Below are 22,067 nucleotides of genomic sequence, written 5' to 3'. Positions count from 1 at the left end.
GCCTTTGATCTCCGTGTCGCTTCACCTCGGGTGCCTGGAAAACCTAGATCCAGTCCTGGAAACTGGGAAAGCCGACTGTCTTTGATCTCTGTACTGCTACCTGTCCTTCCATCCTAAGTACCTGGAAAAGCTGGATCCAGTCCTGGGAAACGTTTTTAAGGCCTGGATCCAGCTTTTCCAGGCAACCGGGGTGGAGCAGCAGGAAGCGGCACGGAGTTCGAAGCCAGCGGGCATATAAACTGACTGTCAAGAAAACGAATTGCTTTGCTTTGTTTTTAATGTAATTTCGCTGCTGAGACTACAAGGGAGTATACAATCCAAACAGACATAGGATTAGTACACAATATCAACAGTAATAAAAGCAGTGCCAGTAACCTCTAACACACTTGACATAGATTGTTAATCCAGTACAGTCGCTCTTTGCTGAATAAGGAAATAAAATGAGCATTGTCACCAGAATGAAAAGTTTGATATGTCATAGAGAGAAGTTTTTTAAGTGTTCAAACTGACCAATCAAGATAACAAGCCGGGAGAAGTCTGCCTGTTCTCCTCGACTTTGTGTCATGTGACCCATAGACTCACATAGATACAGTACAGAAAGAGAGTTGTGTGGCAATGCATGTCTTTCCCAACTAAACAGTCATGGGCACACAGACCCTGACCAGAACATCTCTGCAACAAGTCAAAAGTTTTTGTTTTTTTTCGTGGCAGGTATTTTAAAATGTTGTTATTTTTAAGACCATTTTAAGAAACGTTGTAATTGGGTTTATTAGGCAAATATGCCATTATCTGTGTTTAAAAAGACTTTCCCCAGGTCCCCCCTCTCTCCTCTCTCTCATCCACTGCTCATTATCAGGAAATTTCAACTCTTTTACATCAAACGTGCCCCGTGTAACCTATGGAGAGGGGAGGAGGGAGAAGGGAGATTAGTCGCCAGCAGAGAACAAAGGATTACACAGTGGGAGCTGCGTGAAAGCCGGTATTCAGAGGTCAGAGAGGTCAGTGCTAACTTCAGAGGAGATAACCTGGTGATGTAGCTGCAAATTAACTCTTTGTTGTCCTGTTTTGGTGCCTCATCTCCCTCCCTCCACCCCTCCCCTCTCCATAGACAACCATAAAGACAGGGGGAGAGCTTCAAACTGCTTTTTCATGATAATAAATAGCTAATAAACCCAATTACAAAGTTTTTAAAATTGCCTGTACTATTGATTTCAACAACAGTGACACTCTGCGGGTTTTCTGACGCGATTCCGTAGTGTGCACGTGCCCTAAGACTGCATTCACACATTCCGTGTTCCGCACAGAACACGGACGTGGAATGCCTGTAATGGACTTCTCCCCCCCACCCGGGCAGCATCCCCCCCACCCGGGCACCCGGAACGTGTGAATGCAGCCTTAGGCCATGTTCACATGTCGTAAGAGACCGGCCGTTCCATGACCCAGCCGGGTCACTGAACGGCCGCTCTCTGAAAAAATCATCCCGGCCGAATGATCTTTCACGCCGCAGAGTTCTTACGCAGGCGCAAACTCCCCACAGCACACTATGAAGCGTGCGGCCGGAACCGCTCACTTCATAGTGTGCACTGACAGAGCTTTCTGCGGCCACTATTCACTGAATAGCAGCCCCAGAAAACTGACATGTCGGTTTTCTACGGCGCCACAAGAGATCCCGACAGGAGCGTGTGTCCTTTCGTACAAAGTACGGCTGTTGTTGCCGATTGCAAGATACACAGTGTGAACATAGCCTTACTATTTAAGGGTGCCCTCACACACTGAATTTTAGGTGGCCTCCAAAAAATGCCAATGCAGCGCATAGTGTTTTCTTTTTTTATGTATTTAAGTTTTTTTCTGCCATTTTTACTTTATGTGCAAAGAATCTTTTTTTGTAGTTTAGGCATTTTTGTGTGCACCAAGATAGCTGAACTTCCTTTTTCTCTGCCATCACTGAAAAAAAAACGCCATACACACAGCAATGGCGTTTTTTGAGACAACCATAACATTACCATTAAAGTCTATGGGGAAAAAAAACATTTGCAAAAAATTAAAAAAAAAGCCACACCCTCAGCATGCTGCATTTTGGAAAAACTGCGACAGAGCCTCAAAAAAGCCAGAAAGAAGAGAAAACGCTATAAAAAAATGCCAAATGGCAAATAAATACCGTTGTTTTGAAATAATGACCATTATTTGCTATTAAAGGCGGCCTCCACTTAATTTCAACAGTGTGAACATAGACTTTCTGTGTTTTCAATCCACTCCTGTTTTTGGTTGCAAAATACTGACCAAATACTGTGTGGGAACCTAGCCTAAAAATGGAACTACTTTGGCCAGACTAAACTAATTGGCAGCCGACCTGTTAGATTGATTTAGGCCAGAGTTACAGTAGTTTATCTTACCGCTTATAGGGATCTCTAAATTGTAATCCTGAATGGTGACTCCTGATGAAGCCAACAGAGCAAAACTGATCGGTTACCATTTAGATTTCCCAATATTTACCAGCCTGATGTCTCCTTTCACAGTGGTGTTTGTGTTCTCTGTCTTAAAACTTCTACTCTGTGTTCTACAGAAGTACAGAGGACTGAAATACTACTCACTAACCACACATAGGATTGAGACATGCACTGAATAAGGGTCCTATTACATGGGGCAATAATCTGCCCAATCAGGCAAAATAAGGGTCCATTTACACAGAAAGATTATCTGACAAATTACCTGCCAAAGATTTGAAGCCAAAGCCAGGAATGGATTTGAAAAGAGGAGAAATCTTAGGCTTTCCTTTATGACCTGATCTCTGCTTATAGTCTGCTCCTGGCTTTGGCTTCAAATCTTTGGCAGATAATCTGTCAGATAATCTTTCTGTGTAAATGGACCCTAATGCTGGGTTTACACGGAGTGATTATCGGGCAAATTTTCGCGATAACGATCAAATTCGAACGATAATCGTACATGTAAACGCGGCGAACGATCGAAAAATCGTTCATTTTGATCTTTTAACATGTTCATAAATCGTCGTTCGTAGTTCGAAAAAAATATGCCGATTGTTCCGTGTAAACAGTCGTCGCGCGATAGTCCGGCCGGCCCCCCGCTCGCAGCCCGGTCTCCCGCTCATCCGCAGCCCCCTGCGCCGGCTCGATCGCCGGGAGCCGGGGATTTGAAGACCTGCTACGCGGAGCAGGTAACGTATGCTCGTGGCCAGGGCGGCGGGGGCGATCGGAGCGGCGGCAATCGGAGCAGGGGGGGCAATCGTAGCGGCGGGGGTGGCGAAACGATTATCGTTCATAGACTCGCTCAAACGACCGCTCGTTAACGAGCATTTAACGATTTTTTTAAGCGAACGATAACACATAATACGTGTGGGAACGTGAACGATATCTGTAGTGTAACGATTTTTTTGCGGTTGTTACATCGTTACATGGTCGTTTAAAACGTGGGGAAATGTAGGTAGACATTTCAAGAACGACTGAAAGATTTTTTATTCAACGAAAAGATTAGCGAATTATTGTTGAAAGACCAACGATTTTTTTTCGACATGTTGAAAAAAGATAGTGAACGACTCAACGACTGTTGTCGTTTGCTCGGTTATAGCTATTCCACTGAACAAATATCGTTAACGAGCGGTCGTTTGAACGATTTTATGAACGATAATCGTTTGAAAAAGTTCCGTGGAATAGGGCCTTAAGTTTACACGGAGTGACAATTCGCCCGATCGTACGATTAACGATTTCGATTTTTTTTTTTTATAACGATCAGCGTTTAGATGGAACGATATATTGTACAGAAAATTCGTTTTGCGATTGCTTAAGCCTATCTCACACATAGGTAAAATCAGTGAACGACTGTTTACACGGAACGATCGGCGAATTTTTTGCAAACGACGAACAACGATGTAAGAACATGTTAAAAGATCAAAATGAACGATTTATCGATCGTTCGCCGCGTTTACACGTACAATTATCGTTTGAATTCGATCGTTATCGTGAAAATTCGCCCGATAATCGTTCCGTGTAAACGTAGCATTAGACAATGATCAGCCAAGGAGCCAATCATCAGCTGATTGTTGTCTTTCACCAACTTTAAAATTTATCGGCTGGCGACCGTACTTGCCCTGTGTCTAATTTAAAGTGTACCAGTCGTTTAATTTTTTTTTTTGCAGGAATCAATAGTACAGGTGATTTTAAGAAACTTGTAATTGGGTTTATTAGCCAAAAAATGCATTTTTATCATGCATGAAGCTTACCCCCCTGTCATCATTGTTCTCTATGGAGAGGGGAGGGGTGGAGGAAGATGAGGCAACAAAACAGGACAACAAAGAGTTAATTTATAGCTACCTCACTGAGCTATCTCCTCTGAAGTCAGCACTGACCTCTCTGACCTCTGAATAGAGGCTTTCACACAACTCCCACTGTGTAATCCTTTGTTCTCTGGTCTCTGCTGCCGACTAATCTCCCTCCTTCCTCGAGGCCACTCAGCCAATATCCATGGCCTGTCTCGGCTGAGTGGCCGGTCACTTTAGAGGAGGCTTCAGACATGTGAGCGGTGGCTGTGGTAAGCAGGGAAAAGAGTAGGACACAAGAGGACCCTGGATAGGTAAGTAAAACGTAATTATTTTTTATGTACAGCAAGGACTGCACAGACATCACTAACAACGTGCTGCACGATAATCAATCTAGAAGATCAGAGGTTGCTTACATGAAAAATCAAACCGTGTAATACAGCCCTAAGGCAGATCTTAGTGAGGCACGCCCCAAGCACACACAGAGATCAACAGAAATCAGAAGCACTCACTGAGAACACTTGAAGAGGCCAAAGAACTGGATGTGTTTACAGCCACATGGGAGCCACATGTTGAGAAAACAACGAACCAAGCTGATTTATATGAACATTTGTTTTATTTTCTTTTTTTCATTTATTTAATTGTTTTTTTTTTTTTTTATTTGTACACAAGTTAGACTAGCTCCTAATCCTACGCAGCTGGAACACAGGCCAAACATAAATACCTGCCAGACCATTTTCTGCTTACTGATATTTCACACTCAATAATTTTACCTTCGGGATTACACAATGTAATAGTTTATTTGATTTGGTGAAAGCTTAAGGACAACTACACAGGACAAAACATTACAAAATGCATGTTACCATGCAGAGCTGAGCTATAAAAAAATTTCTTACATTTACAGTAGTACTTGCTCTGTCAGTCAGAGCACCACAGCATTTAATTGGGAGCGCCCATCACAAATTCTCACAGTTAAAAAGCCAGGGTCCTGCGGGTACGGGCCCCGTAGCAGTGGCATGGTCTGTCTTTATGCTAACTACACAACTGACACCTGTTAATCTGTCTGATATATTCCTCTAACATACACTGCAGCTGCTGTATGAATCCTCACTGCTCTTCTTCAGGCATTGTAGTGCTGTACAGAACATGTTTTACTTCCACATCCTTACACAGTCTTCTGTATGTTCGGTATGTTAGCAGCTGGGTAGTTTGTATTCACCCCCCTATTGCAACATTTAGCCGCATTTCAGAATAGCCTGTATTCTTTCCTCAGAAAATTTTGCAACAATTTACTGAGGAAAGAATGCAGGCTATTATGAAACACGTGTAAATGTTGAGTGGTGAATACTAAGGGTACTATTACACCGATTCGGCCGATTATCGTTCCATGTAATAAATACAACGATCAGCCGATGACAACGATCATCGGCTGATCGTTGATATTGGTTCTGACCTATTTTCGTCGGGCGCCAACCACGCACCGCTACGTGTAATAGCGGTGCGCGGGCGGCGACTAACGATATACATTACCTATCCACGTTCCAGGGCTGCTGCTGCGGTCTTCTTCTCCCCGGGTCCCGCACTCTGTAACGTCAGAGGGGCCTGTCAGCTGACAGGCCGCCCGGCCAATCACAGGCCGCGGCAGTCCCGGCCTGTGATTAGCTGAGAGGCCTGTCAGCTGACAGGCCACTCTGACGTTACAGCGCGCGGGACTCGGCGAGAAGAAGACCGCAGCAGCAGCCCTGGAACATGGATTGGTAATGTATACAGTTATGCAAGAGCTGCAAGGACATCGGTAACGATGTCCCTGCAGCCCTTGTTTAACGATTATCGGGCCGTGTAATAGGCATTATCGGGCCCTGCTCGGCCCGTGTAATACCACCCTAAGTATCCAGCTGCTAACATACCGAACAAGAGAGATTGCCACTTTGGTACCAGTAGTGTGCTCACCAGCTACAACGCACGCATTGGAGCTGCCAGCCCGCTAGTCTTCCACTGTGTCAGCAACAGAGGGAACGCCCGGGTGCAAGTATCTACTGTGTGCCGCCAGAGGGAGAATGCTGCCGTACAACTGACCATTGAGACCGGCTACAGATGTGAAGACCTCTGACATTTTCCGATGGCTCCACAAACACCAGGAAGAGTGCACCTGGCTAAGCGGGCGCCCTGTACAACAGCTCCTGCCAGCCCCCGCCAGCTCCATAAACATCATTGTGTCATACATTCAGCGTTTGTCTGCCCATAGACTATACAGGGCAGGGATCCGCTGCGGATCCGCCCAGTGAGTTTGTACCCTTAAATGTATCGTTATCGGCCGCACATCTTCCTGTGTAAACAGGGTTATGTGCAGACGATAAAGATAAAGGAAAATAGGTAAATAGGATATGCTGTGCATATAGGATATGTATATATCTGTGCTGTCAGTTTCCAGATCACAAGCAATCTGTACTTACTATGCTGCTTGTGATCTCGCATCTGGTTCTCCAGCTGTTGCTGTATCTTCAGGCTGCCACCTCCTCCGGAATGATTGACAGCTGGAAGAGGTGGGCCTAAAGATACAGCCCAAGAGCGGAATACTGGAGAAGCTAGATGCAGGACAACAAGCTGCATGGTAAGTTAACACTGCTAGTGATCTGGAAACTGACAGCACAGATATATACATACAGCGTCGGACTGGTCCATCCGCTTGGCCCTCAGCTCGGAAACTGCAGATTGGGCGGTTCTGGCAGCCACCTGGGGCCTGCGACTCCTGGAGGGCCAATGGTTCAAACTGCCCATATTCACCACGGCCCCCGATCTGTCATCCAGGGTGGCTGATGATGAGTGCTCAGTTAAAAATGGCGCTGTGATTTCAATGGCAGCAGGAGTTTTGGTGTGGGTGAATATTGCTTGTTTTCTTGTTTTTATAGCACCCTGACTCCATTTTAAAAAACGTTTTGCTCACTGAAATACTCGTTTAGGGTTAGGGGCCTAAGGTGCAGACGCCAGATGGCCCAGATACAGTTGTGGTGCAGTTAAAAATTGCACAGACAGCTTACCTGGTAGGCGTCATTTGATTGATAACGGTCAGGCAGCTTTGTACACTTTTTTCCCTGCATGGTGGCCATTTTCCCTGTCTGCCTTTTGCACTGCAAGACGCCATCCTGGCTCAGTTGCCCCTAGCAACCAATCAGATTCCACTATTTATTCCTCACAGACTTAGGGAAAATGAAAGTGGAATCTGATTGGTTGCTAGGGGCGACAGGGACAGTTCTACTTTACACCATGTTTGATAAATCTCTCCCATAGTATTCAGTTTTACTATGGAACTATGTCTCCCGATCTTACAGACTTTGTCTAATTACTTTATAGGTACCATTAGATAGTATGGGAAAGAGAACAGTTTTGCCATTTGTAATGCACAATGCTAAATTAATAATAGGACTGAAGTCGCTGCCAGGCCCAGCACACAGCCCATCACATGCACTGAGGTCTGGTTGTTAGATCATGCAGTAATCTAAAAATAATTGGCTCCATGTAATGCAATCACATGCTGCATAGCTTTGTTTCAAACACAGTATCTGAACTAGATAGCGAGCCCATGCCTTCAGATTTTACTATACAGAAATACAGCATCAGTTTAACTACACGGTATGCCAAGATTCATATAGCTGACAGATCTGGTAGTATTCCTTACACCGTTATTAAATTTAACATTGGTAATGTAAGCATGAATGTAAAAAATAAAAACATATATATATATATATATATATATATATAATATGCTATAGTTGCAGACATCATATTAAAGAGGAACTCCAGGTAGAGGTTAAAAAAATGGCATTTCCCAGAATGCAATGCTTTCCCTCATGTGATCATCACAGCCCCCACCCATTACAATCAGAAAAATTAGTGCATCAACTGCTTCTGGCCGATTAGAGATGGTGAATCAGTCAGGGGATTGGGTTATCCAGCCAAGCCTCCTGTGACATCACGCCCTGCCCCCTGTCTGCATCATCAGCAAACACACACAATGTGAGACAGGCATGGAAGATTTGTCTCCTAAGGGGGGGAAAGCAGCAGGAGCAGGAGACAATGTGAATTGGCACAGAGGCCATTTTTTCACTTCCTGGATTTCTATCAGCTACCAGTGTGGCAGAACTGTACATATACAATAACACATTGTATAGACACATCTATACAACTTTTAATGTACTTTTAATAGAAAACAAGTATTTCTTATCCGGAATTCCCCTTTAAGTCATGTTTTCTTTTCTATTTTGGCACGCCCATAGGGGAATAGTGACCCCTGAACAAAATTCAGACCACTGTCCATGCCTTTCTTGAACAACCTGCCCTAGTGGCAGCCACCAACTGGGCAATGGTCCCTATTCTCACTAGGTGTATGGGCAGTCAGGGAAGGAAGGTCAGCAGTCCGAGTCGCCAGGGAGGTACATCAAATCAGCATGTGGAAGGGAAAACCAGAAAGCAGACACAAGTGAGAAGGAACATCACAGACCAAACAGAAGCAAAGCTAAACCGGGTCAAAACCAAGATGTAACGTAAAGACAACATTACCATCCGGAGGAAGGTCCAGAAAAGGTGAAATACAATAAGGTACAAGACACAACCACCGCACCAGCTGTAAGCAGAACGATTATCGGCTGTATTCAGCCGGAATCAGCCATATTCGGGCGATAATCATCCCGTGGAATAGGAGTCAATGATCGTTGAAGTCGTTTGTCTTTCAACATGTTGAAAGACAAACGACTTATATAGCAGCAATCTGCTGCCGCCACTCACTGCTGCCGTGCGTAATGTGCGACCAGCAAGCTGAAGCGGAACTACAGGTCGTAAGCCCAAGCGGCAAACTATAAACATCACATTTTGGGCAATTAAAGAGGAAGTCCGGAGAATTGTTTTTGTTTTGTTTTTTTAATCTGGCAGTGGGGAAAATGAACAAGTGAACAAGTACTTACCTCTGCCTGTGCCAGCGAATCACCATGCCAGAAGGTCCACGGTGAGCAGCTTCAACAACTGTGGGACCTCTGCCAGAAGCCATTTCCCCCGAGTTGTGATGACCCCACGACTCAGGGGAAAATGCCCCACCCAGCTGATGGACAGCCCGCTCAGACAATCAGTGACTGGAGTGGCGTCCCGCCCCAGCCACTAACTGGCTAAGCAGGCTATCAATCAGCCGAGTCATGACATTGGCAGCAGAGGATCCTGGAGCCCAGCAGGAGTCCCAGGGATGGTCAAATGGCAGATGCCCTGCCATTTCCAAATATCCCCCTAAGGCAGGACTTCTCCTTTAAGAGATAAAGAACTCTATTGGAAAGTTCTGGGGGGGGGGGGGAAATGCGGTAGCGCAGAGACAATGCCATTATAAACATACAGTATATGAAAATATTATTAAAAAAAATGGATTCTTCTTTGTAACATGCTTACATCACTATAGCTAATTTTGGACATTAAATTCCCTGACTGGTAACAGCTGCCACATAATCACCGTTCATAGAAATTCCATTCCTCACGCTTTGTGCTGGCACCTGATGCACTCTTTCAAAGTCAAACAATGAGAGTCACAGATATCCCATAGGGACATCATGCAAATAATCACTATGAAAGAATACATTTGAGAATGATGCCCTTTACACCAGTGCTGTACCTGCGGAGAACAAGGCATGGCTTTGTGCTGATACAAAACATCCACCTACAGGCAGCCTGGATCCACTTTGATCCCTCAGGTCAGCGCAGATTATCTCAGCCAGCATGACATGCTCTTAGCATAAAATATCAAGCTATAAAGTTGACAGAAATCTACCCTCATTTTAGAATTTGCTCCTGACTTCTATTTAAAATTGTTAAGATTTTTTAATGTATACATTAACCCCTTGAGCCCAAACCCAAGCCCAAAATGACCCAGTGGACTGCTCAAATTTTTATTTTTTAATTTTCGTTTTTTTCATCCTCCTCTTCTAAGAGCTCTAGCACTTTTTAGTTTTCTATCTACAGGGGCATGTGAGGGCTTGTTTTGTCCCGATCGGTAAGTGAAAGGAGCTGCACCTGGCACTTACACTTGAACGCCGCAATCGCTGTATTTAAGGGGTTAATGACAGGTTGCAGCATGATCGCTGCAGCCTGTCATTAACTGGAGGGCGCGTCATAGCACATAAACAACTCTGGACGTAGGGACACACCCAGGGTCGTCTGGTGACAGGCGGCCCGAGTGTACTCGTACGTCCTAGGTCGTCTAGGGGTTAAACATACATATCAAAACTAAGTATCAGAATAATATATCAAGAAGATTTTTTCCCCCCAGGTTTATATAAGTCTGCAGGTAACCCTACTTTATGGGGTTAAAAGGGTATTCCGCTCAGGAAATACATGTTGAATCATCCTCCCTCCTGGAGTTTAACAATTTGTTCAGTACTTGTTATTATCTTTTCAGCCTCCTTCCTCCATTTCTGAGCCTGCTGATTTCTGCTGAAGACACAGAAAACTGTGTGTTAGCTGTTTCCTCCATCCCCACTCTGATCTCCCTCCTCCCTTCCGAGACAGCTCATGTAAACAATGTCCCTGCGCGCTGTAATGCCGGGAGGGTTAATCACAGTAAGGATTACCAGCAAGTTGACCCTCCTGGCATCACAGAGTGCAAAGACAGCCTACCAGGGACAATGTTTACATGAGCCGTCTTGAAAGGGAAGGAGGGTATAGACTGGAGACGGACTGAACAGCTCACACACAGTTTTCTGTGTCTTCAGCAGAAAGCAGTAGCTCAGGACAGGGGGGGAAGGTAAATGGAAAGATAATGAAAAGTATGGAACGAATTGTTACTCTCCTGGAACAGGGATGATTCAACACGTATTTTACCTGAGCCGAACACCCCTTTAATAGAGTACAAAATGGAAGGCGCTAAAAGATAAATTTAGCTTTGCTTCTTTGTTATGTACAGTAGATATTGTAAACAGAGTACTACAGTACCAATATAGTATATACTATAGTATTGGTATAGTACTGGTAGATATATGAGCCAGCAGTCTCTACAGACAGCAAATTCTCTCTTGCTTACATATTAAATGCTAAAAAAAATTACCCAAAATACACATAAAATAACAAAATAAACATGTTCGCCAAATGATTCTTCTGAAAGGGGAAGAACTGCTTAACAAACGTAAACCATTTTAATCCGCTACTACCTATATTGCCTATCCATAATGTAATTATCAAGGATTTCTTTTTTCCAGAACACCTATACTCTGGGGAAGTTCTCTCCATGGCCACTAATTATGTCTTGCGAGAAACCTCATCTGCTCATTTTCTTGGATCAGCATTAGTTGTAGTAAATGATAATCTCGTGAACGCTTCACAAATAAGCATCTCGTCTTCATTAGCAATTTCTCTAAACAATATTTAATCTGAGATGGATCACAGGACTTCAAAGTTATTATGCAAAGTGCCGGCTACGGTAAATACCCAGGCCGGCAATTTACTGCCACGGTGTTTGTTTCCTTTCTCACTATAATACGTATTTCTGAACTCTTGGCTTCTAATCATCTCCTTAACCTCAATTTTATCTTCCCATTTATTATTATATGACACCTCCTGAATGGTAGGAAGTGTATCTCATGCTCATTTTTCTTTATTATAGTAAATATTTGATGTGAACTACCACTAATGAAGACATTTTACAAGAGATTTAATTCTATAAAAAGCAAAAGCTTCCCATGTACCCTTTTGGAATTATATTTGGTTAGGCAGGTCGTGTCAGGCAGAGGTAGAAGAGTTAGGCTGGGTTCACACTGTTTTCTCCATCTGTTTTTGCAAAATACGGATGGAAAAACGGATGCATTTGTGTTTTTGTGTGTTTTGATTGTTTTTTTCTTATAATGAAAGTCAATGGAAAACGGATCAAAAGGGGTGTGCTTAAATGCATTGTTTTTTTCCCAAATACAGATGAAAAAAAAAAAGGATGAAAATAACATAGTGTGAATCCAGCCTTAAAGAGATGTACCACCAGGTACGTCTTCTTTAACCTGACACAGGGATAGAACGGCGCAGTCACGGGGAAGCCGCTGCAGCCGTCCATTTTTCGATCCACGGCCTGGTTCCCCTGTACGGCGCCGTTCTATCCACGGGTCCCGGGACGGTGCTCAAGCACGGGAGGTAGGCCGGCCCGCCCCCAGTGGGAGTGAATTCCCTCCCCTCTCTGACGCTGCTCCTTTAGGATAAAAGGAGCCGCGTCATAGAGGGGAGGGAATTCCCTTCCACTGGGGGCGGGCCGGCCTACCTCCAGTGCTTGAGCACCGGCCGGTAACCGTGGAAAGAACGGCACCGTACAGGGGAACTGGGTCGCAGATCAAAAACAGACCGCAGCACCGGCTTCTCCGTGACGGCAGTGTTCTATCCCTGTGTCAGGTTAAAGAAGACGTACCTGGTGGTACATCCTCTTTAAGGCCCTATTACACGGGCCGATCTGTAGGAGCAAACAAGCGTTGACCTGTTAGGTCAGCGCTCGCTTGCTCCTTGTTCTCAACTGGTAAGAGTAGGGGGGGGGGGGGGGCAAGAAAAACTGCAAGAGGCGCTCCCCACACAATCTTTAGATCATACTGGGAGCCCATAGGAGACCATCGCTATTGTTCTAGGTTGTTGTTTTTGTTTTTTTTAACATCATGCATGTTGGCTGATCGTTGCCTTTTAACAGGAGCTATTACACCAAGTGATTATCAGCCAAATACAGCTGATAATATCTTGGCAAAACATTGTTACATAAGACTTCATGATATGTTACTAAAATATTAGTACATTAGACTATGAAAAAAAGTTCTCCATCCAAATAGTTTTATGTTAAAATGTGGAGAATTCTTCTAGGAAACAGGGTGAGATTTTTACAGGTTAGGTGGGGACGTGTGAGGGGGGAGTGGGAGGGGTTTCACCTTTCACCTGGTTGCAGTATGTGTATGTACTTGTGTGCATTTTGTTTTATTTTGTGTCTGCAATGTATATATGTATATATGTGTATTCCGTGATATAAACCACATATCATGGCAGTGTTGGAGTGCATGCTGTGGTCACCACCTCGATATAGCAATGCCTTTAGTAAGTACAAGTGTATAAAAACAGAGTTTTCTTTCCTGTCCCTAACTTCTGGCAAAGTTGCAGAGAACAATGTAACACATGGATGTTTTCTCCTTCCAAATGCTGAACTGCTATCTCCATTCAGGTGGTAATATACAGTATACTGCAATTACCTTACTGGTCACTATTACATTGTGCATATAAAATATTTGTATTGTGCCTTGTAATACACATTAATTGTTATATCACTTTTGGCCTATGTAACTGACTCTGACTTAACAGCAGGGTTTAATATTAGCCTGACTTAAAGGGGTACTCTGGCGAAAATCTTTTTCTTTCATATGAACTGGTTTCAGAAAGTTATATAGCTTTGTAATTTACTTCTATTTAAAAATCTCAAGTCTTCCAGTACTTATAAACTGCTGTATGTCCTGCAGGAAGTGGTGTTTTCTTTTCAGCCTGACACACTGCTCTTTGCTGTCACCTCTGTAGCAAATCTCAACAGTAAGTCCACAATTACACCAACAGATTATCTGACAGATTTATTTAAGCCGGAGCCAGGAATGGATTTGAAAAGAGGAGAAATCTCAGACTTTCCTTTATGACCCATTCTCAGTTTGTAGTCCCTTCCTGGCTTTGGCTCAAAAAAATCTGCCAGATAATCTGTTGGTGTAACAGGGCCCGAAGGGTATGTTCACACTGAGTCCTGTCTGCCTCAGGGTACCATAGTTTGACTATAAGAGGGCTCATGCGTCTCCGCTCCAAACTATGGGACACTGAGGCAGGCGGGATTCCACCACATTTACTTAGTGTGAACATACCCTTAGGCTAAGTTCACACTATGTATTATTTCATTAAACAACGGCCATAGTTGCAGTTTTGCAACCACGGACGATATTTAATTAAATTGCCGCTTGCTTTAATTGCTACAAAATCTTGGCCGGGGTGTATACAATCAGTTTTGTGCGGCCATCTTTTGTGTATACCGGTACATGTAAGTTTTGTGTGGCCGCTATTCATTGAATAGCAGCCGCACAAGACTGTCAGAGCAGACAATGTAAAGTCCGGCTCCGGCTCCACTTTAAATTGTCGGCTATGGTGATTTGGAAGGCGGGCACACCTGAACGGGCCGGGATGAACCTCACTGGCACCGGCCATTATGTGACACGGCCGTGTCACAGAACGGCCGGTGTCTTACAATGTGTGAACCCGGCCTAAACCTCTCCTGCTCTTGACAGTTTCTGACATGGACAGAGGTGGCAGCAGAGAGAACTGTGTCACACGGGAAAGAAAACAGTGGGCGGCCTGACTATGTGAACAGACGTGCGGCTCTGCTGTCCTGTCTTAATATGCTGAAAACCAATAGCCCGCAGGGTATACCCGCTTCATACTGTATCTACACCAAATTGTGGGGAAACGCATCCGGTAAACCGGGTGATAGCTTCAGACATGGCTGGTGGCAGAGGAGGATACGGAAATGCCGGAAAAGAGTCGGAAGCTGCTACCCCGTTCAAACAATATTGCATTGGAGGAGCCGACAGGGTAAAGGAAGTGGCGGCTCGGCTGGAGAAATACGCTCGCAATGCCCCTAGTCGGTCAGGTGAGTGCTCTGAGGAGTATGGGAGTGATGGTGAGGAACGCCAGACACCAGTCACAGTACTAACCGTCCCCACTGCTGATGACGCCGGTAACCAATGCTATCACAACCTGTGACACAGCACCAATTACAGACCCCACTATAAAGGACGTCTATACTGCAGTCCTGTCTCTCAGCCAGAGTATGGGTTCTCTAAGTGAGGAGGTTTCCATGATTAGACAGGAGCTTCGCAAATCCAACAATCATATTGCTGCTGTTGAAAATAGGGTCAGTGACATTGAGGATCGTGTACCCTCTATGGCAAGGGATATAAAGCGTGTTATTCACAATGTCTCACTGTTGATTTCCAGAACAGATGATCTTGAGAATCGCTCAAGAAGAAATAACTTGAGACTTATTGGGGGTCTCTGAATGAGCAGGGGGCAGAAGTGCAGAGGACTTTTTGAAAAATGGCTCCTTGAGAAATTTCCTAATAACACCTATGTTTGCAATAGAACATGCTCAGAGTGCCATCCTGGAAAAAACAGCACTTCTGCAGGGCATACAACAGCTAATAAGTACTGGAAGATAAGTACTGAAGATTTTTAAATAGAAGTAAATTATGCTCAGTTTACACGGAGCGATAATTGGCCCCATCGCACGATTAACAATTTCGAAGTACGATTTTTTTAACTATCAGTGTTTAGGCGGTACGATATATCGTACTGAAAAATCGTTTTGCGATCGTTTCGCGATGGCGCGCACACAGCCCGGCCCACCCGCAGCCCGTCCCCCTGCTCACAGCCCGGCCCCACGGTCAACCGCAGCCCCCTGCGCCACCCCGATCGTCACCCCCGCCGCGGGGGGTGATCGGAGCGGCGGCGGTGGGGGGGCAACTGGAGCGGCGGCGGGGATCGAGCCGGCGCAGGGGGCTGCGAATGAGCAGGGGGCCGGGCTGCGAGCGGGGGGCCGGGCGGCAGACGGGGTTGCGGGCGGCGCGCGGCCGGACTATCGCGCGACGACTGTTTACACGGAACGATCGGCGAATTTTTTGCGATCGGCGAACGACGATTGATGAACATGTTAAAAGATCAAAATGAACAATTTTTCGATCGTTCGCCGCGTTTACACATACGATTATCGTTCGAATTCGATCATTATCGCGAAAATTCGCCCTATAATCGTTTCGTGTAAACGTAGCATTACAAATCTATTTAACTTTCTGAAACCAGTTAAAGGGGAACTCCAGATAAGAAAAACTTGTTTTCTATTAAAATTACATTAAAAGTTATATAGATGGGTCTATACAATGTGTTATTGTATATGTGCGGTTCTGCCACACTGGTAGCTGATAAAAATCCAGGAAGTGAAAAAAATGGCCTCTGGGCCAATTCACATTGTCTCCTGCTCCTTCTGCTAACCCCCCTTAGGAGACAAATCTTCCAGGCTTCTGTCACACATTGTGTGTGTTTGCTGAGATCAGGCTGATGATGCAGACAGGAGGCTTGGCTGGATCCTCCAATCCCCTGAGTGATTCACCATCTCTGAATGGCCAGAAGCAGGTGCAGCACTAATTTTAGTGATTGAGATGGGGGGGCTGTGATGGTCAGCTGAGGGAAAGCATTGCATTTTGGGAACTGCATAACCAGGAAGGACAGAAACACAAAACAGAACACCCCCCCCCCCCAAACAAATGGATTTTTGGTAGCTTAAAAACTGGGATAGACAAGTAAGTAATGCTATATGCTTCTGCAGAAGTTTCATTTTTTTAACCTATACCCGGAGTTCCCCTTTAAATTAAAGGAAATTTTGTTTGCTGGAGTACTCCTTTAATAACGCTATTTTCTTATATAATTGGGTGTGCAGAAATTGCAGTGCTTCCTTTTTCTTTGGTCCAAGATTACAGTTTATTGACAGAACTGCATTCAAAACTATACATCACAGCATGGAAGGGCGATCTGCTTCTTTTTATTACAGTGCTCACTCTGCAGTGTTAGTAAGATAACAGTCAATCTATACTACTATAAAAAACGACAAAGTGATCTATTACTTACATTTTTTTAAATTAATGTATTTGACTTTGTACTATACAAACAGACTGCACATCACCAGTGGAGACCACATCTTGAGGTGGTGCAATAAAATTGGGTTTATGATGCATATTTCCAATAGATATCATATTGGGAAATAAAATAATTTTTTATTGCATTCCCCTTGGGATATATTTATTATAAAACATGTTATATAAGGTATGATTGAAACATTGCATAAACAAACTAAGAGATTGGAGGGTTATCAAGACTGGCATATATATATACCGATCATAACCAAATCCCTGCCCATGTGTGTGTTATTATGCTGCGTTTACACAAAACGATTATGGTGCGAATTCGCACGATAACGATCAAATTAAAACGATAATCGTATGTGTAAACGCTGCGAACGATCAAACGACAAACGAGAAATCGTTCATTTTGATCTTACAACATGTTCCAAAATTGTCGTTTGTCAATTGCAAAAAATTCGCAGATCGTTCCGTGTAAACAGTCGTTCGCCGATCTAACCAATGTGTGAGATAGGCTTAAGCGATCGCAAAACGATCGCAGAGCGAATTTCCGTACGATATATCGTACCGTCTAAACGCTGACCGTTGTGAAAAAAAAATTGTTACTCCGACATTGTTAATCGTACGATCGGGCCAATTATCGTTTCGTGTAAACGCAGCATAAGTCTCAGAAATCTATGGAGCTCTGGGCTGACGTACATTTTTACCATGATTTGCGCCTGCTTGAATTTGTAGTCATTGTAAATCCGTGCGAGAGGAGGTCACACACATACTGCTCCTTGATGCTTCCCCTGCCTGCCCATTAGCAGGGAGTAGGTGACCTATTACATGGGATGATTAACAAGCGACAAATCGTTAAATCGTTCGTAATTAAACGTTAATCATTCTGTGTAATTGCAGGCAACGATCAAAAAATCGTTAGTATGTCGATCGTTGATTTAGGTCTGAACCTAAAATTATCGTTAATCGCTCGCTAAACGTTCACTGTAATTCCACATTTGTTCGCTCAAGTTCCGCGTTTTTTCACTAATCGTTCGGTGTAATTACACATTGCCCATTGTTTTGCCGAGATCAGAAGGAATAAACAATCAAAGTAATGATCGCAATAACGATCATAGTAACGATCCGTAACTAACGACCATCGCTCTGTGTAATATGGTGAACGATTTCAGGTTAACGATAAACAGTCTAGTTTGCGATCGTTAGTTGTTAATCGTTAAAAATCGCTCCGTGCAATAGGACCCTAACTCTTCAAAAAGTTGCACGACAGACCGACTCTTTGCTCATGTACACCAGGCGCATGGATGATAAATCCTCTCCAAACACTTTGACACCCGGAGCAGGATCTTAAGAGCAGAAACAAAGAAGCGTGAGCGACATTAAAGAGGTTGTCCAGGAAAAATTCACTTTTCCGCTATCGACAGGATAGGGGAAAAGTAGAAGGTTGCGGGGGTCCGACCTCTGTACACACCGCTAATCTCGGTCTTGGGCCCCACTGGCTCTGTTATGAATAGAGCCACAGGTCCGGCATGTGACCCGCAGCTCTATTAATTCCTCTAAAGCGACGGAAAGAGCCAAGAGCCAAGACCATTCGGCAGATGGTCTCAGAACTTGAGGGAGTTTTTCCAGGGTTTCTCCTTCTACTCCTATTCCCCTCGATCTTCAAAAATTCTTTTCTTTTTGCTACAAGATGGCACTCTCCCCAATTTCATCAGAACATAGTGACATTATGGATGTGTAAATTTCTGCTGAGGAGGTTTCCCATGCCAAATCTAGCAGCACACCCGGTCTGGATGGATTTAGGGCTCAATATTATAAGAAATTATCGCCCTTCTAATTCCCCATTTAACCAAACTTTTAATGTGAACAGAGAAAGCGGCCCTCTTGGCCGTGAATACTATGATGCTACCATTAAAGGAGAAGTCCCGCGAAATCCAAAAAAGGGAGAAATGCAAGGGGGTACGGGAAAATAATGAACGAAGTAAACTGACCAGTCCTCTTGCCGCTCCCGGATCCCACCGATGGATATAATTTTTGCCCAGAGACTTGGTAGGTCAGGTACCCAGCTGTTCCAGCTGCAAAGGTCCAGCTGAGTCACTGGGGCAACAGACCTTAATGGGCCACCCAAACAATCTAAGGATCGTTAAGGCCGCCCCTCCCACTGCTCCCCGCTTGTTGTCTGTGTGTGTAATAGCAAAGGAAGCAAGCAGGGAATGAGGAGGAAGCAAGCGATGAGCTGATAGATTGGAGCTCGCTTCCCCCATAACATCAGGCTATGCAATACGGCCTTTTGTGTTTCTGCCAACTAGTTTAGTAATCATTGGAGGCTTTACCACACAGACCCCCACCTGACATGTCACTATAAAAAGTCAGAAGTTTTGCTTGGTAGAGGTCTGGATGGAAAGAACCCCAATGGTCACTAAGATGGGTGGGCAAAAACATTCAGCCATGTGCTGTGCCACTACATTTTTGATGATACCTTGTCCCCACCAGAGAGAATGGTATATAGAGTCCATAAGCCATAGGCTGTTCTATTGTTTGCACACAGGTGGAATCACTAGAGGAGGACTAACAGGATGTTTGCACAAACACCCTCAAAAATGATTAACCCAAAGCAGCATGTGACCTCTTATTGAAGGTTTCAGAGAGGAGATCTGTTTCTTGTCATCCTGCACTCTGTTGTTGCTTACTTCCTATGGAGGCCTACAGTCTATTGCTGATCCCATCTGCCCTTTATGCATGATAACATAATTTACATCTACTATGGAGAACATTAGTCTTACTTAGCCCACTTAGATAATTTTTTGTAATATATAATCATAATAATAATAATAATGTAATTTACAGCACAGTCTTAAGGCCCTATTACACCTAGTGATTATCAGTCATACCTGGGCGATTACCGGCCGTTCAGGACAATTATTGTTTGGTGTAATAGTGTATGTTAAAAAACCACAATCAGCCGCCATGTTGAAAAATCACAATCACGTTAGCGATGGCCTGCTGCATGTTGCTCTATGTCATAGGAGCGGCAGACCGCCACTGACTTCAATGGTCAGCCTGGATCTAAGGATCATACGGGCAGCTTCCCCTGCTGCCCCTGCCCCGCTGATCCTCACTTGCTGTGTGCGTGTAATAGCACATGTGACAGGCCTGCTCTCGCATCCCCCTTATATCGATCCCCCGTATATCAAGTAATACGACTTTTATGTTAAAAACTACCCTAACCATTACACTAAAAAAAAAGAAAAAGAAACAAAGCACTTAACTCTTTATGGGCACTATACATCATTTCCCAAAATCCACACTGCACATTATAAGTTTCTAGTTCACCAGATTCCCCTTCTGCATATACAATACGTCCTATTCTCCTACGGTATAGGCAGTTGTGCAGACAAGGTAAAAAGCTCTGCAAGGCTCCAGACAGAAGTTTGATTATCTCTCAGCCTCTTAGCCTAGGACATCATTTGTTCCTGCTAATGTTGCTATCAGATAGAAGATGTTCGCTCATACAAGCCATGGGAAGCTATAAAAAGATTTCCCGCTAGAATGCATGAAAGCACATGATCACATTTCCCTGCCTTTAATAGTCCAGATTGGAGTTTTATATTCCATTTAAAGGCCTATGACCAAATGCAGATTTTGGCTATGTTGACATGTAGTAAAAGACCGGCCGTTCCCTTTAGGGCCGCAGTTCGTGCGCGCCCGCATCAGAACTCCCCACTGCACACAATGGAGCGTGCAGCCGGAGCCGCTCGCTCCATAGTGTGCACTGACATGATTTTGTCAGGGACATGTCAGTTTTTAAGGCGCCGCTAGGGATCCCGGCCAGAGTGTATACCATGTGTACACACTCCGGCCGGGATCCCTTCACCCTGCAACACTACGCAAGTTTGAAACAACGGCTGTGATTTCCACAGAACTTACGTAGTGTGAACAAAGCCTTTAAATGTATATTACATGCTGGCGACAATAAAACCTTCCTTCCATAGTACAGTGTACATTGATTTTCCATATTTTAGTATCAGGCTGCAGAGGTATGTATTCTTCAATAGAAGATATTGCCGATTACTTTTAGTTGCAGCAGTATTTGCCGTCAGCCAGCGTGGCTCCATGTTCTCTGGAGCTCAGACGATGATGTCATACACCTGGCTTTTTCTGGTCTACACTGAATGAACCACCCACAGTACAACTGTAACTATAATACACATTGCTCATAGAGGCATAAATAAGCCTTGACTATTCCCTGGGCAGATGAGACCGGTGCATGCAAATTTATGGCAAGTGGCAAGGCAGTAGCATGGACCTGCAGCGGAATACTAAATGCACTAACAACAAAAACAGGTTTCCTTTGATTGCCCGCTGACCCAAGAAAGACACAACTAAGGACAATTCAGCTCTGAACCGCTTCACCCTTGGAAACTGAAGGAGGAAGCTGAGGGAGCTGCCCAGCCAGCTGGCACTTATGCAAGTACCTGGCAACTAGGCTGGATATAATCCCATGCCCATTGGAAGTATACGGCACCTCTTACTAATCACTGCTTTGCAAATGAACAACAACCTAACCTAAAAATAAAAAAGCAAACAAAGCCTGATGTGTAGGTGATGCACCATAAGGCTCAGCAACTTCAAGGAGGAGGAGAAGAGGGAAAAGGGCACCTGTCAGTAGCAACACCAGGGCTCACCTTCTGTCAGCCTGAGATGGAGGAGGCAGGGTGGCTGAGGCTCTTGGGGGTCCTTCCTTGGAGACTGCAGATGGGGAGAAGCTGGCCTGTGTGCTGCTGCTGACACAGTGACATGTATGCGGTGCACAGGGATGTGTGGAGTGTATACATGCAGTGAGTGCTGATTGTATTGTCTGGGAGGCAGCAGCAGCTCCTCCTCCTTGTGATGCTCAGCCGGGAGAGGATGCTGCTGCTGCTGCTGCTGCTGGTGCTGCTGTCCCTTGGTATGTCACAAGAGCTCTAGCAGCAGGCAACTCACCATGTACACTGTCCTACACCTGCAGGGGGGAGAGCCGGCCAGAGCTGTCAGCTGTTCCATGGGAAGTAGATGTGTAACGGCTGTATTTATATTGCTGCACCATTTTACAGCAGTGT

General features: G+C 44.6%; 1 protein-coding gene across 2 annotated transcripts in view; it reads right to left on the bottom strand.

Moving 5' to 3' along the window:
- The window catches only part of KLHL32 (kelch like family member 32), a 126,220-nt gene extending 104,442 nt beyond the window's left edge, over positions 1-21,778 (bottom strand). The window contains exon 1 of one of the 2 annotated variants that reach the window (XM_069973590.1): positions 21,654-21,778. The gene's annotated coding sequence lies outside the window, so the exon portion shown is untranslated. Of the gene's footprint in view, positions 1-6,723; positions 6,783-21,653 lie in introns of those variants that run through there. The other variant, XM_069973591.1, reaches the window with a different exon arrangement.
- Positions 21,779-22,067: the final 289 nt, after the last annotated feature.

Source organism: Dendropsophus ebraccatus, chromosome 6, assembly GCF_027789765.1.
Source record: "Dendropsophus ebraccatus isolate aDenEbr1 chromosome 6, aDenEbr1.pat, whole genome shotgun sequence".
Taxonomy (NCBI): domain Eukaryota; kingdom Metazoa; phylum Chordata; class Amphibia; order Anura; family Hylidae; genus Dendropsophus; species Dendropsophus ebraccatus.
This window is presented reverse-complemented; position numbering and strand designations above follow the sequence as displayed.